Source organism: Dermochelys coriacea, chromosome 4 (assembly GCF_009764565.3).
Source record: "Dermochelys coriacea isolate rDerCor1 chromosome 4, rDerCor1.pri.v4, whole genome shotgun sequence".
NCBI classification, from domain to species: Eukaryota; Metazoa; Chordata; order Testudines; family Dermochelyidae; genus Dermochelys; species Dermochelys coriacea.
The window spans coordinates 77,648,419-77,663,938 of record NC_050071.1 but is presented as its reverse complement, the minus strand read 5'-3'; positions in this window follow the sequence as shown (position 1 = coordinate 77,663,938).

Sequence of the window (15,520 nt, the reverse complement as noted above, 5' to 3'; positions counted from 1 at the left end):
TAGAGCTGGGTTCGGGCCAGGGGAGGGCCGCCCTGGCCATGGCAGGTCTGGGCAGGGGGAGGGGCACCCTGCCTGCAGCAGGTCTGGACTGGGGCTGGGTTCAGGCCAGTGGAGGGGCATCCCCTTCCCTGTCTTCAGCAGGTCTGGGGCTGAGTTGGGGCTGCGGGTGGGGCACCCCTTCCTCAGCCATGGCAGATCCCAGCCGGCGGGTTCCCTGAGCACCTATGCAGTGCTCAATAGGCTGCTATGCGGCCGTGCAGCTTACAGGGACTTAGATACTCACCAATAATACCACCATAATGTAGTATGAGAACCATTGAACCCCTGATGTGATCCTGAAAGGTTTTACAAGCACTATAGATGGCACAGATCTCCAGGACATTGATATGTAAAGAACCTCCCTTTTCTGAATCTAGGCCTTGAAGCTTCAGTAACTCCAGATGCGCTCCCCATTGTTGACTATAGTTCTCATCAGTGGAGAATGAGCAGAGGAACTGCCAAAACACACAATCCCAAACTGTCCACCACTATAAGGAATATAGGATCAGCAGAGGAAGATGGACTGAGCTCTCAAAACTGGATACTCTCATAAAGAACCAATCTTCCACACAAACTTCCTCGTGGCTGGACTTTACAAAAACTAGACAAGCCATTTACAAAACACACTTTGCTTCTCTACAAAAGAAAAAGGACACTAAGCTATCTAAACTACTATATGCCACAAGGGGCCACAACAATGGTTCCCGTAACCCACCCAGCAATATTGTTAATCTATCCAACTATACTCTTAGCCCAGCAGAAGAATCTGTCCTATCTCGGGGCCTCTCCTTTTGCCCCTCCACCCCCACGAACATGATACAGTTCTGTGGTGACCTAGAATCCTATTTTCGACGTCTCAGACTCAAGGAATACTTCCAACACACCTCTGACCAACATATTAACCCACAGAGACCTTCCTGCCAACACTACAAAAAGAAGGATTCTGGGTGGACTCCTCCTGAAGGTCGAAACAGCAGCCTGGATTTCTACATAGACTGCTTCTGCCGACGTGCACGAGCTGAAATTGTGGAAAAGCAGCATCGTTTACCCCATAACCTCAGCCATGCAGAACACAGTGCCATCCACAGCCTCAGAAACAACTCTGACATCATAATAAAAAAGGCTGACAAAGGAGGTGCTGTCGTCATCATGAATAGGTCGGAGTATGAACAAGAGGCTACTAGGCAGCTCTCCAACGCCAGTTTCTACAAGCCATTACCCACTGATCCCACTGAGAGTTACCAAAAGAAACTACAGCATTTGCTCAAGAAACTCCCTGAAAAAGCACAAGAACAAATCCGCACAGACACACCCCTGGAGCCCTGACCTGGGGTATTCTATCTGCTACCCAAGATCCATAAACCTGGAAATCCTGGATGCCCCATCCTCTCAGGCATTGGCACCCTGACAGCAGGATTGTCTGGCTATGTAGACTCCCTCCTCAGGCCCTTCGTTACCAGCACTCCCAGCTATCTTCGAGACACCACTGACTTCCTGAGGAAACTACAGTCCATTGGTGATCTTCCTAAAAACACCATCCTAGCCACTATGGATGTAGAAGCCCTCTACACCAACATTCCACACAAAGATGGACTACAAGCCGTCAGGAACAGTATCCCCGATACTGTCACGGCTAACTTGGTGGCTGAACTTTGTGACTTTGTCCTGACCCATAACTATTTCACATTTGGTGACAATGTATACCTTCAAATCAGCGGCACTGCGATGGGTACCCGCATGGCCCCACAGTATGCCAACATTTTTATGGCTGACTTAGAACAACGCTTCCTCAGCTCTCATCCCCTAATGCCCCTACTCTACTTGCGCTACATTGATGACATCTTCATCATCTGGACCCCTGGAAAAGAAGCTCTTGAGGAATTCCACCATGCTTTCAACAATTTCCATCCCACCATCAACCTCAGCCTGGACCAGTCCACACAAGAGATCCACTTCCTGGACACTACGGTGCTAATAAGCGATGGTCACATAAACACCACCCTATATCGGAAACCTACTGACCGCTATTCCTACCTACATGCCTCTAGCTTTCATCCAGATCATACCACTCGATCCATTGTCTACAGCCAAGCGCTACGATATAACCGCATTTGCTCCAACCCCTCAGACAGAGACAAACACCTACAAGATCTCTATCATTCATTCCTACAACTACAGTACCCACCTGCTGAAGTGAAGAAACAGATTGACAGAGCCAGAAGAGTACCCAGAAGTCACCTACTACAGGACAGGCCCAACAAAGAAAACAACAGAATGCCACTAGCCATCACCTTCAGCCCCCAACTAAAACCTCTCCAACGCATCATCAAGGATCTACAACCTATCCTGAAGGATGACCCATCACTCTCACAGATCTTGGGAGACAGACCAGTCCTTGCTTACAGACAGCCCCCCAATCTGAAGCAAATACTCACCAGCAACCACACACCACACAACAGAACCACTAACCCAGGAACCTATCCTTGCAACAAAGCCTGTTGCCAACACTGTCCACATATCTATTCAGGGGATACCATCATAGGGCCTAATCACATCAGCCACACTATCAGAGGCTCGTTCACCTGCGCATCTACCAATGTGATATATGCCATCATGTGCCAGCAATGCCCCTCTGCCATGTACATTGGCCAAACTGGACAGTCTCTACGTAAAAGAATGAATGGACACAAATCAGACGTCAAGAATTATAACATTCAAAAAACAGTTGGAGAACACTTCAATCTCTCTGGTCACTCGATCACAGACCTAAGAGTGGCTATACTTCAACAAAAAAGCTTCAAAAACAGACTCCAACGAGAGACTGCTGAATTGGAATTAATTTGCAAACTGGATACAATTAACTTAGGCTTGAATAGAGACTGGGAATGGATGAGTCATTACACAAAGTAAAACTATTTCCCCATGGTATTTCTCCCTCCCACCCCACCCCCCACTGTTCCTCTGATATTCTTGTTAACTGCTGGAATTAGCCTACCTTGCTTGTCACCATGAAAGGTTTTCCTCCTTCCCTCCCCCCCCCCGCTGCTGGTGATGGCTTATCTTAAGTGATCACTCTCCTTACAGTGTGTATGATAAACCCATTGTTTCATGTTCTCTGTGTGTGTGTATATAAATCTCTCCTCTGTTTTTTCCACCAAATGCATCCGATGAAGTGAGCTGTAGCTCACGAAAGCTTATGCTCTAATAAATTTGTTAGTCTCTAAGGTGCCACAAGTACTCCTTTTCTTTTTGCGAATACAGACTAACACGGCTGCTACTCTGAAATCTGTCCAACTGATAATAGTGCAGATGATAGACTGACTTCAGCCACATATGAAGAGGAAAAAGGTGTAGCCTGGCATAATGGACTCCCTAGTTCATGGACATATGACAGTGTATTCAGGCTGTGGTTGAGGGTTGGAACTGCAGACCGAAATGTAAGTATCAAATCACCGTAACCATTTAGTAAGCGGAAATGCTCTTGAATTCAGAGTCTAACAGGGCCTCAGTGAACTCAGTTCTTTTAATTGGAACCGCTTTCTTCCCGCTGTTTATGAGACCCAGATGATCAAATAAGCATAGTGTGAACTGGACATGACAGAGGAGATCCTCTCTGGACTCTCCCACCCTAGTAACTAATCATCCAGATCCAGGGAGATATGCATTCCCCTCTTTCTGAGATATGCTGTCATCACAGCCATGCATTTGGTAAAGAGTCAGGTGCATGGAGGGGCTGAAGGGCAGCACTGTGCTGGTCCACCCTGACAAACCAGAGAAACCTCCTGTGGTTCAGGAGAATTGCTACAGGAGGTTCAGAACAAGTCTCATCCCTCCCTTGGACTTGGTAGCCAGGAAATATCAAGAATAGAATCTGCATCCTCAGTGCTGAAGGAGGACCTCCTCTAAAGGCCCCACGGTCAATAAAGATTGAACTTGCAGGAGAAGTAGTATCTCATGAGAGGTGTCCCTCTCATGAAGACGGACAAGGTAGGAGGGGTAGGTAGTTGGGGGTAGGAGAGGATGAAGAGGAACTTGATGGCACAATCCAATCTGACTGTGTTTAGGACTCAGTTGTTTGTTGTGATCAATTCCCAAACATTGTAAAAGCCCAATCAACAAAGTCAAATTTGAAGAGCAATGCCTGCTGGCTGGTGATGTGCATCTGTAGGGAAGAGGAGGTATAAATCTTTATCTCTCTCAAGTCCATCCTCTTGGACTCTCTCTCTCTTTGGGTGTAGATTTATACCTTCAGTTACTACCGGGGAGTTAGGAGCTGGGTGGGAATAGAAAACCTCAAACCCTTGTGCTGGAATGAGGTATCATTTCTCTGAATGCTTTGCTGTAGGAGGTAAAGAAGCTGGAGTATTCCAGGGGGCTGGAGTATTGCAGGCTCCAGAAGTTCCTCATTAATCAGAAGGAGTGCCTTGGAGCTAATGGTTGGAAAATATGCAGGAGCTCACACATTTTCTCTTGTAGGAATTTTGCCTGGATTGATGTAGCAGCCATGTGCCTCCGGAGCTCCCAGTACACCTTAAAGTCCTCTGGCACTGAGACAGAGAAATATTCCAGAATGGTAGAATCCTCCAGGAAGCATAAGGAGGCAGTTTGCTGGATCAGTGACAGATCTTGTTCTCATACCACAGGATCCATTCAGAGGAGCCACATAGGACCAGAGGGAACAGACACATCAGTCATGGGGGCCATTATCAGGATGGGTGATCTTGCTCTGAAGCAGGTCAAAGAGCAGGACCAAGAAGTATCCCAGTGATTCCAAGGAGGCCACTGGGCATATGGATAAGGCATATGTGGCAAGTGACCTCTGATCCAACTGCATAACACATGCCAATCTCATTGCTGATAATGGTCTGAAGGCAATTTCTGGTGCCTACCCAGTGAGGAGAGGGACAAAAGCCCCGACCTGGATCTTGAAGAATACCAGAAGTTCTGTGGTGACAATGGAGAAGCCAGCCCAAATAGGGCAAACAACCTGTCAGATTCATCAGAAATGCAATAAGGAGATAGCATCGGTGCTGAAGAGCATGGGGAATCATCATCAGCAACACCAAATGGGACACACTCCCACTTGGTACTGGGAGAGGCATTTGCACTAAGGCCTGAACAGAAATTGATAATGGGATCTGCTGCCAAGACAATGATGGTGCCAAAGGATGCCCCAGTATTGAGGGTACCAGGCCCAGCCTTGACTCTGTAGGCTATGACCAGCAATGTAAGTTGTGGTGCCGATGGACTCGGAGGCTCTGTGACATGGCCAGGAGGTGCCAAAGGCATAATGGAGGATGAGCCAGTAGACACCACAGCACCAGAGAATTCCTGAACCAGTGGAGAGTCTGGAATTGAGAGACAAAGCAAGTCTGATGTCACCTGGTATGCAATAGGCATGGAGGCCGTCGGAGCTGGTGTTGACATCGTTGATACCAGGCTCAACGGATTCCCCATAGCCAGAACCAGAGTTGATAGTACAGGTCCTCCCTGCTTTTGGAGACATACCAGGGAGTGGTTGGATGGACTTGCTCCATACTATGTGCCAGAGGGTGTACAATGCTGGTCAGCACTCCTCTTAGAAGAGGAGTCTCTCTGATCCCTAGAATGCTTCCAGTTCATTTGATGAGACCTTTTCCTCACACTCCAGAGGAGGGTGGATGATAACTCTTCCTCTTGAGGGAAACACCAGAGCCTGAACAAAGAGTGGCATAATTTTCCAGGTCTGAAGGTGAGCACCAATCAGATGAGGGCCTCAGTTCCAAAGTGGGCCCCATGGCCTGCTCCACAAGGTGCTGCTTCAACCTCAAGTCTCTCGCCAACTGGGTCCTCTTTGTGACAGATGTGCAGATGGAGTACCTCTCTTTAATGTGTCCCTCACTGAGGCACATCAAACACCTTGTGTGGGAGTTGCTGTTTGGGATGCACCTCCTACATACCGAACAATGCTTGAAACCTGGCTGAGGGCAGCCAAGTACTTTAGCTAACACTAAACCTACACTTAACTAAAGCTGAGTTACTACTAGTATTATATACTAGGAAAAAGTTGTCAGAAACAGACAAAAATGTGAGGTGAAGACCCCATACAGAGCTCCGACTCTAGGCCATTGGTGGTGAGAAGAAACTGAGGGGCTGAGGGGGGTGGTACCATTATATGGCCAGGAGAGGGGATATGGCTGCAGGGGGTGAGCGTCATCCCTATGGGTATGGCTAGGCAAAGTTCTCCAGCTCTTGCTCATACACCCAGATAGAATACATGGCTGCATCTACTCAAAGAAGATGATTAATTATCCACATAAGCCTATGCACATTTAAAACCAGGTCATATACAAATTCAGTCAACCCAACTAGGAACTCCCATGGGGTGTAATAAATTGTATATAAACACAGTTCTGGAGTGGGTGGAAGTCTATCCTTAAGATCTGATGCAACTGGCATAGACCATTACACTCCTCAACACTATCAAGACTCATGCTGAAGTGAAGGTTCTTCTGGACGCAAATGGGATTCTAGTGGTCTTGCAGTGATCTACCAGCCAGCTCTGAATTGTACAGACTAATCCAAGGGCCTGAGCCATTATAAAGTCATGGATTATGATAAACGTATTACTCATGCCACTGTTAGAGATCTTATTGCTTCACTCTCCCACTTCCCTGGTCCTTCTCGCATGAACAGAGAGCAACAATACCCGAAGTCCGAAGATGCAAACAATTTGATGTTTATTGGGGTGAATTCCAGCCAGCTTAAATCCAAGTTCCTTTTTCCTTATTTTCAACATCCCAACTTACTTGATGTTTGCCCCTAATTTATATAGTAATATTCTTAGCTATACCTCAACCAGTCATTCTACTGAAATTTACCTAACCAATCCTAACATATTGTAACATGATTAGCTAACCAATTATATCCCATCACCTTAATTAGTTTACACCCAGCAAAATTAATTATACAGCAGATAGAAACAATCACAGAACCAGACAGAGACCATGCAAATAAACAATAGCAAAGTGGGAACTATAATAACAAAACAATATAGAAGTGAGGATTTCACAACTACGTCTATAAAGACATAAGGGTTTTCCAGCTGTGTCTATTGATAAGTGAGTTCTTACCAGACAGAAAACTATCAACCTAAATTTCGTTTTACATCTTCTAGGCTCTTCCCTTTCTCTGGAGGTGATACATCAGATCACCTTCCTAACAGCCCCATATTGACTAGTTTGGAATGTGAGGATGTGACTGGTCACTTCCCAGCTTATGGCTGCCTCTGCTGCTTAGCCAAAGGCATTGGCCTAAGAACAGGGCCTCAGACTGTCACAGTGAGAGAAGGCCCTTACACAGATTCTTTCTTGTATACCTCTATTACTAGCTAAATGATAAACATATACCTACATTCTTAAAGTATAGGCCTTTACAGGCAAGCCTGAATATCTATATCCTAACAGCCACCATGCAGACTGATCCACTACCAGTCTGCTTTGTTAAGCACCTGAGTTAATGGGAAGATGTGGGTTCTGTCAACAGTGACAGAGAACATGGGGAGAGGGGAGGACTTGAGTTGAAAATTAAGAATAAACGTTCTTCAAAGTTTCGGTGCATAATCATCTTCTGAGTTCTGCTCCATGGTTTTCTGTCACATGATATCTATTTCCATAGTCTTGTTTCTTTATCTCTCTTACTTGTAAAACCGAATCTCCCCATGTTTATTTTTCCTCCTTACTGTTCCTCACATGTTCTTGTCAACTACTGGAAATGACCCATCTTGATTATCACTACAAAAGGGTTTTTTTTTCTCCTGCTGGTAATAGCTCACCTTAACTGATCACTCTCGTTATAGTGGGTATAACCCATTGTTTCATGTTCTCTGTGTGGGTGTATATATATATCTTCATACTGCATTTTCCACTGCATGCATCTGATGAAGTGGGTTTTAGCCCATGAAAGCTTATGCTTAAACAAATTTGTTAGTCTGTAAGGTGCCACAAGTACTCCTGTTCTTTTTGCGGATACAGACTAACACGGCTGCTACTCTGAAACGAATCTGAACTGCTAACTCTGCCAACCAACTTTAGAAAGATAGGAATTACCAAGTAATTACACAGTTCTCTGAGGAAGAAGGCAGAGCTGTGCATTTCTCTACAGAGCCTGAAAACTGTAACATTTCTACCATGTTGATGGAGAGAAAATCTGAAATCACAGCCCACACAACATTTGATTCAGCAAGTTGAGTAGATGGACCAAAGGAGAATGAATATATGGAATATACTGTGACAAGAGAAGTATTTCTCTATTTTCAAGGCACTCTCTCCATTTTCTTCCTTTTAGTTATTTTTCTGACAAACCTGTTTAAGCTATCTGAAAGTGAGTGTTGCTACTGCAACTTATTCAGAAAGAGTAAGAAAATAGACCTGAGAGAACAAACCCAGGAACCTGCAGTAGGACCAGGAGCAATCGGGAACTTAACTTTGGAAAGTACCAGTTTTCCTATGAGTAGGATACTTAGATCTTTTCCATATCTGACAACTGTGATTCTACAGTTGCTGGCCCCCGTCACTAGCAGTAAAGAGAGGAATTACCCATCAGTTCCAGATTGGTGGATAGTCTGAGAGTGCAGAACAGATCTTAGAGTCTATGACTTCAGCTTGCATTTGTCATAGGTAGAGGTAACATGAAGAAATTAGTGTCATATTGAACATACTGAAAGCAATGAAAGAGAAACAGAAGAATTCAACAGAGCTTGATCCATGATGTCTGACTGGCTTTATCTCACTGAAATAATGTGTACTGCTGACTTCCAAGTCACTAGTAAGAGGAAAAAATGAGGTTAAAGAACCTTGAGGATAAGTAGGACATACAACACCTTGTACGTGCTGAATTCATATAGCTCCACCAGGCAGTAAGCAGGCTATTACAACTTTATTGTTTCAGGATATAAGCCTATTATGGATATAAGGATATAAGCAAATGAATACACTGACATTTTACTGTATTAGTTGAAAAGATTAACAGTTCACAAAGCAAACTGCCAAGTGTCGCAAATTAAATATATTAAAATGTGCAAGTTAAAAATTCTATACTTCTTGTACTATAAACTTATATACAATACAGCTTAAAAGGTCACAGGGGCTCAGTTAATAATACACTGGCCTGTCAGCTTCATAGATGGAATTTAAGTCTATTAGACTGTAGTAAGCCATGATAGGGTATGTTTTTCTAGACCATTTAGAAATGCTGTAGGTGCACTGTGCAGCAAGAAGGGGCCCTGACATATACTAGTGTCACTAGTATACTAGTAAACATGCCAGAATTATTTTAACACTATTATTAAAAAGATCCTTTGAGTGAAGCTCAAAAAGTTTGAAAGTTCAGTCAGGCAAAAGACTGGCTAATTGAGATACATGAACCAATCACAACTTTGGAAGAGCACTCATCATGTGACCCCTTGCCCCCTTTTGTCTTTGCTTTAGGGAAACAGGATCAGAACTAGGCTCAAGCAGAAGTGCAAAGGCTGTAAGAAACTGAAGGAGGTGAAAGTAAATTGGAGGAATCCGAGAGGGAGGGTTGTTGGAAGTCTTCACCTGTAATATTGTGAAATGCTAAGAACTTCCTGAGAGAGAAATATTTCTGCGAAGAGGGACAAATTCTCAGTGGGTGTACTCTAGCTTTAACGTCACCAGAACTCTGCTAATTCACACCAGCTGAGTATTTAGCCCCCAAAATGTAGGCCAAAAAAGTGATCATCCACTCAGTACTTAACTGGGGTTCTAGAATAAAATAGTATGGCCAGATAGGGCCTGTTTAAATACTTATAAATGTGCACTCAACACAGACTCCCAAATACCTTTAAAAAGAAAAGGAGTACTTGTGGCACCTTAGAGACTAACAAATTTATTTGAGCATAAGCTTTCATGAGCTACAGCTCACTTCATCGGATGCATTCAGTGGAAAATACAGTGGGGAGATTTATATACACAGAGAACATGAAACAATGGGTGTTACCATACACACTGTAATGAGAGTGATCACTTAAGGTGAGCTATTACCAGCAGGAGAGCGACGACCCATCACTCTCACAGATCTTCGGAGACAGTCCTTGCTTACAGACAGTCCCCCAACCTGAAACAAATACTCACCAGCAACCACACACCACACAACAGAACCACTAACCCAGGAACCTATCCTTGCAACAAAGCCCATTGCCAACTGTGTCCACATATCTATTTAGGGGACACAGTTTAATTAACTAAAATATATTTGCTTTGGAAAATCTCATGCCTTGTTACGTGATATTCTTTAATTGAAGGAGCTTGATATTACTTTACTGATTTGTACCTGCAGATTTTTTTGGTCATGGACTGGGATGCACAACCTTCTGCAAGCTTCAGGCTACATTTTAATTACTCACTGATATTAGGGATAACCTGGACAACATATACCTCATTTAATGTATTTATTAATGTCCTTTTTGTTTGTTTGTTTTAGATGGTTTTCTAAGGCACCTTTAATGCCCCCTAGGTGTGCATACTCAGCTAACTGTCCCTTCCATCCTCCTTGCTAAAAACCGAGAAAACCCATGACTTTCCCCCTCAGACAAAGAGATAGACATAAATAGACAGGCTTTGCAACACACCCTGAAGGTCAACTAACTCAGACAGCTGCAGCAGCACAGGAGCTAGCAAACAGAGCTGTAAACAGGGGAGTTTGAGTGGGAGTTCTGTTGGAGGAGAAGGTAGTTGTACTTGGTTTTGTATTTTTAGTATTTGTATTTGTATTTGTGTGTGTGTAGGGATTTTGTGCTGGGAGAGCAGTGGAGCCTGATTAGGGGGTGGGGCTTTGTGCTGAGAGAGCAGCTGAGCCCTGCCTAGGGGGTGGGGCTTCTGACTAGGGGCCCTATAAAGGTAGCCAGCCAGTGAGGCAGTGGCACAGACAGCTGCAGCGGCACAGGAGCTAGCAAACAGAGCTCTAAACAGGGGAGTTTGAGTGGGAGTTTGTATTGTGCTGCTTGTTTGGGGTTTGCTTTTGCTGGGGGGAGGGTGGTCTTTTTGGTGTGGCTTGTGTTTCCCAGATTAACAGGACTTAGGTGGGAAGGAGATGACAGATACAGAGGCAGCTGTGGGAGTGACTCCTGCAGTGAAAGACACATTGAGGATGACTGGATATGGAAGCTGTGGTATGTACATGATCCTGGAGGGGGGAACCGGTAAGAGTTTTGTCTGCATGAAATGCCATCTGATAGAGCTGATGGAGGAAAAGATCTGAGGTTTGGAGATGCAGGTGGAAAGTCTGGTTGAGTTTAGAAAGGGGTTTGAGCAGATGATGGAGCAAAGATATGAGGTATCTGAAGGGAAAAGCTCAGACTCGCAGATGGAAGCAGGGCTGGGGAATTTTGAGGGGAGACTGGATGAGGAAAGTGGTCAGTGGAAACATGTGACTCAAAGAACCAGGAAGAGAAAAAGACAGGCTAGTGAAGGAGAAATAGAGCTTAGGAACAGGTTTGCAGAGTTGGAAAATGAAGAAGGGGCTTAGCAGGTAGTCGCTGAAGGTGGAAGGGTAAGGAAGAAGAGAAGAGAGGCGAGCGTAACAGGTAACGACCCTGCGTTGTATACGAGAGACTGAGGATTTTCTGGACCAAACTCAGGATAGGCTTCTAGGGGCACAAAGCTCTAAAGATATAGAGCAGGTTGCACAGAGGAGCCAAGAGGCCAGTGAAGAAGCTTGGCAACATGTGACCTCCAGAAGAGGTAAGCGGAATGTCCGGGTTCCAGTAACACAGACACAGGTAACTAACCGCTTTCATGTTCTCTCCACAGGTACCATTGCGGAGAGTGGACCAGATGATAGGTCTGGGGGGAGAAAGCAGAAGGAGACTCCGCTGGTTGGGAGGCATGAGATGCGATGTCCTGAGGTTGGGGGTTCCACGACCACCACTCCCAAGAGGAGAAGGCGGGTGGTGGTGGTCGGGGACTCTCTCCTCCGGGGGACTGAGTCATCTATCTGCCGCCCTGACCGGGAAAACCGAGAAGTCTGCTGCTTGCCAGGGGCTAAGATTCTTGATGTGACGGAGAGACTGCCGAGACTCATCAAGCCCTCGGATCGCTACCCCTTCCTGCTTCTCCACGTGGGCACCAATGATACTGCCAAGAATGACCTTGAGCGGATCACTGCGGACTACGTGGCTCTGGGAAGAAGGATAAAGGAGTTGGAGGCGCAAGTGGTGTTCTCGTCCATCCTCCCCGTGGAAGGAAAAGGCCTGGGTAGGGACCGTCGAATCGTGGAGGTCAACGAATGGCTACGCAGGTGGTGTCGGAGAGAAGGCTTTGGATTCTTTGACCATGGGATGGTGTTCCATGAAGGAGGAGTGCTGGGCAGAGACGGGCTCCATCTTACGAAGAGAGGGAAGAACATCTTTGCCAGCAGGCTAGCTAACCTAGTGAGGAGGGCTTTAAACTAGGTTCACCGGGGGAAGGAGACCAAAGCCCTGAGGTAAGTGGGAAAGCGGGATACCGGGAGGAAGCACAGGCAGGAATGTCTGTGAGGGGAGGGCTCCTCCCTCATACTGGGAATGAGGGGCGATCAACAGGTTATCTCAAGTGCTTATATACAAATGCACAAAGCCTTGGAAACAAGCAGGGAGAACTGGAGGTCCTGGTGATGTCAAGGAATTATGACGTGATTGGAATAACAGAGACTTGGTGGGATAACTCACATGACTGGAGTACAGTCATGGATGGTTATAAACTGTTCAGGAAGGACAGGCAGGGCAGAAAAGGTGGGGGAGTAGCACTGTATGTAAGGGAGCAGTATGACTGCTCAGAGCTCCGGTACGAAACTGTGGAAAAACCTGAGTGTCTCTGGATTAAGTTTAGAAGTGTGTGCAACAAGAGTGATGTCATGGTGGGAGTCTGCTATAGACCACCGGACCAGGGGGATGAGGTGGATGAGGCTTTCTTCCGGCAACTCACGGAAGCTACTAGATCGCATGCCCTGATTCTCATGGGTGACTTTAATTTTCCTGATATCTGCTGGGAGAGCAATACAGCGGTGCATAGACAATCCAGGAAGTTTTTGGAAAGCGTAGGGGACAATTTCCTGGTGCAAGTGCTAGGGGAGCCAACTAGGGGGAGCGCTTTTCTTGACCTGCTGCTCACAAACCGGGTAGAATTAGTGGGGGAAGCAAAAGTGGATGGGAATCTGGGAGGCAGTGACCATGAGTTGGTTGAGTTCAGGATCCTGACGCAGGGAAGAAAGGTAAGCAGCAGGATACGGACCCTGGACTTCAGGAAAGCAGACTTTGACTCCCTCAGGGAACAGATGGCCAGGATCCCCTGGGGGACTAACATGAAAGGGAAGGGAGTCCAGGAGAGCTGGCTGTATTTCAAGGAATCCCTGTTGAGGTTACAGGGACAAACCATCCCGATGAGTCGAAAGAATAGTAAATATGGCAGGCGACCAGCTTGGCTTAATGGTGAAATCCTAGCGGATCTTAAACATAAAAAAGAAGCTTACAAGAAGTGGAAGGTTGGACATATGACCAGGGAAGAGTATAAAAATATTGCTCGGGCATGTAGGAAAGATATCAGGAGGGCCAAATCGCACCTGGAGCTGCAGCTAGCAAGAGATGTCAAGAGTAACAAGAAGGGTTTCTTCAGGTATGTTGGCAACAAGAAGAAAGCCAAGGAAAGTGTGGGCCCCTTACTGAATGAGGGAGGCAAGCTAGTGACAGAGGATGTGGAAAAAGCTAATGTACTCAATGCTTTTTTTGCCTCTGTTTTCACTAACAAGGTCAGCTCCCAGACTGCTGTGCTGGGCATCACAAAATGGGGAAGAGATGGCCAGCCCTCTGTAGAGATAGAGGTGGTTAGGGACTATTTAGAAAAGCTGGACGTGCACAAGTCCATGGGGCCGGACGAATTGCATCCGAGAGTGCTGAGGGAATTGGCGGCTGTGATTGCAGAGCCCTTGGCCATTATCTTTGAAAACTCGTGGCGAACGGGGGAAGTCCCGGATGACTGGAAAAAGGCTAATGTAGTGCCCATCTTTAAAAAAGGGAAGAAGGAGGATCCTGGGAACTACAGGCCGGTCAGCCTCACCTCAGTCCCTGGAAAAATCATGGAGCAGGTCCTCAAAGAATCAATCCTGAAGCACTTAGAGGAGAGGAAAGTGATCAGGAACAGTCAGCATGGATTCACCAAGGGAAGGTCATGCCTGACTAATCTAATCGCCTTTTATGATGAGATTACTGGTTCTGTGGATGAAGGGAAAGCAGTGGATGTATTGTTTCTTGACTTTAGCAAAGCTTTTGACACGGTCTCCCACAGCATTCTTGTCAGCAAGTTAAGGAAGTATGGGCTGGATGAATGCACTATAAGGTGGGTAGAAAGCTGGCTAGATTGTCGGGCTCAACGGGTAGTGATCAATGGCTCCATGTCTAGTTGGCAGCCGGTGTCAAGTGGAGTGCCCCAGGGGTCGGTCCTGGGGCCCGTTTTGTTCAATATCTTCATAAATGATCTGGAGGATGGTGTGGATTGCACTCTCAGCAAATTTGCGGATGATACTAAACTGGGAGGAGTGGTAGATACGCTGGAGGGGAGGGATAGGATACAGAAGGACCTAGACAAATTGGAAGATTGGGCCAAAAGAAATCTAATGAGGTTCAATAAGGATAAGTGCAGGGTCCTGCACTTAGGATGGAAGAATCCAATGCACCGCTACAGACTAGGGACCGAATGGCTCGGCAGCAGTTCTGCGGAAAAGGACCTAGGGGTGACAGTGGACGAGAAGCTGGATATGAGTCAGCAGTGTGCCCTTGTTGCCAAGAAGGCCAATGGCATTTTGGGATGTATAAGTAGGGGCATAGCGAGCAGATCGAGGGACGTGATCGTTCCCCTCTATTCGACACTGGTGAGGCCTCATCTGGAGTACTGTGTCCAGTTTTGGGCCCCACACTACAAGAAGGATGTGGATAAATTGGAAAGAGTACAGCGAAGGGCAACAAAAATGATTAGGGGTCTAGAGCACATGACTTATGAGGAGAGGCTGAGGGAGCTGGGATTGTTTAGTCTGCAGAAGAGAAGAATGAGGGGGGATTTGATAGCTGCTTTCAACTACCTGAAAGGGGGTTTCAAAGAGGATGGCTCTAGACTGTTCTCAATGGTAGCAGATGACAGAACGAGGAGTAATGGTCTCAAGTTGCAATGGGGGAGGTTTAGATTGGATATTAGGAAAAACTTTTTCACTAAGAGGGTGGTGAAACACTGAAATGCGTTACCTAGGGAGGTGGTAGAATCTCCTTCCTTAGAGGTTTTTAAGGTCAGGCTTGACAAAGCCCTGGCTAGGATGATTTAACTGGGACTTGGTCCTGCTTTGAGCAGGGGGTTGGACTAGATGACCTTCTGGGGTCCCTTCCAACCCTGATATTCTATGATTCTATGATTCTAGCCCTATAGAAAAAGGGGATGAGTCAAGGGAGACTACACCAAAT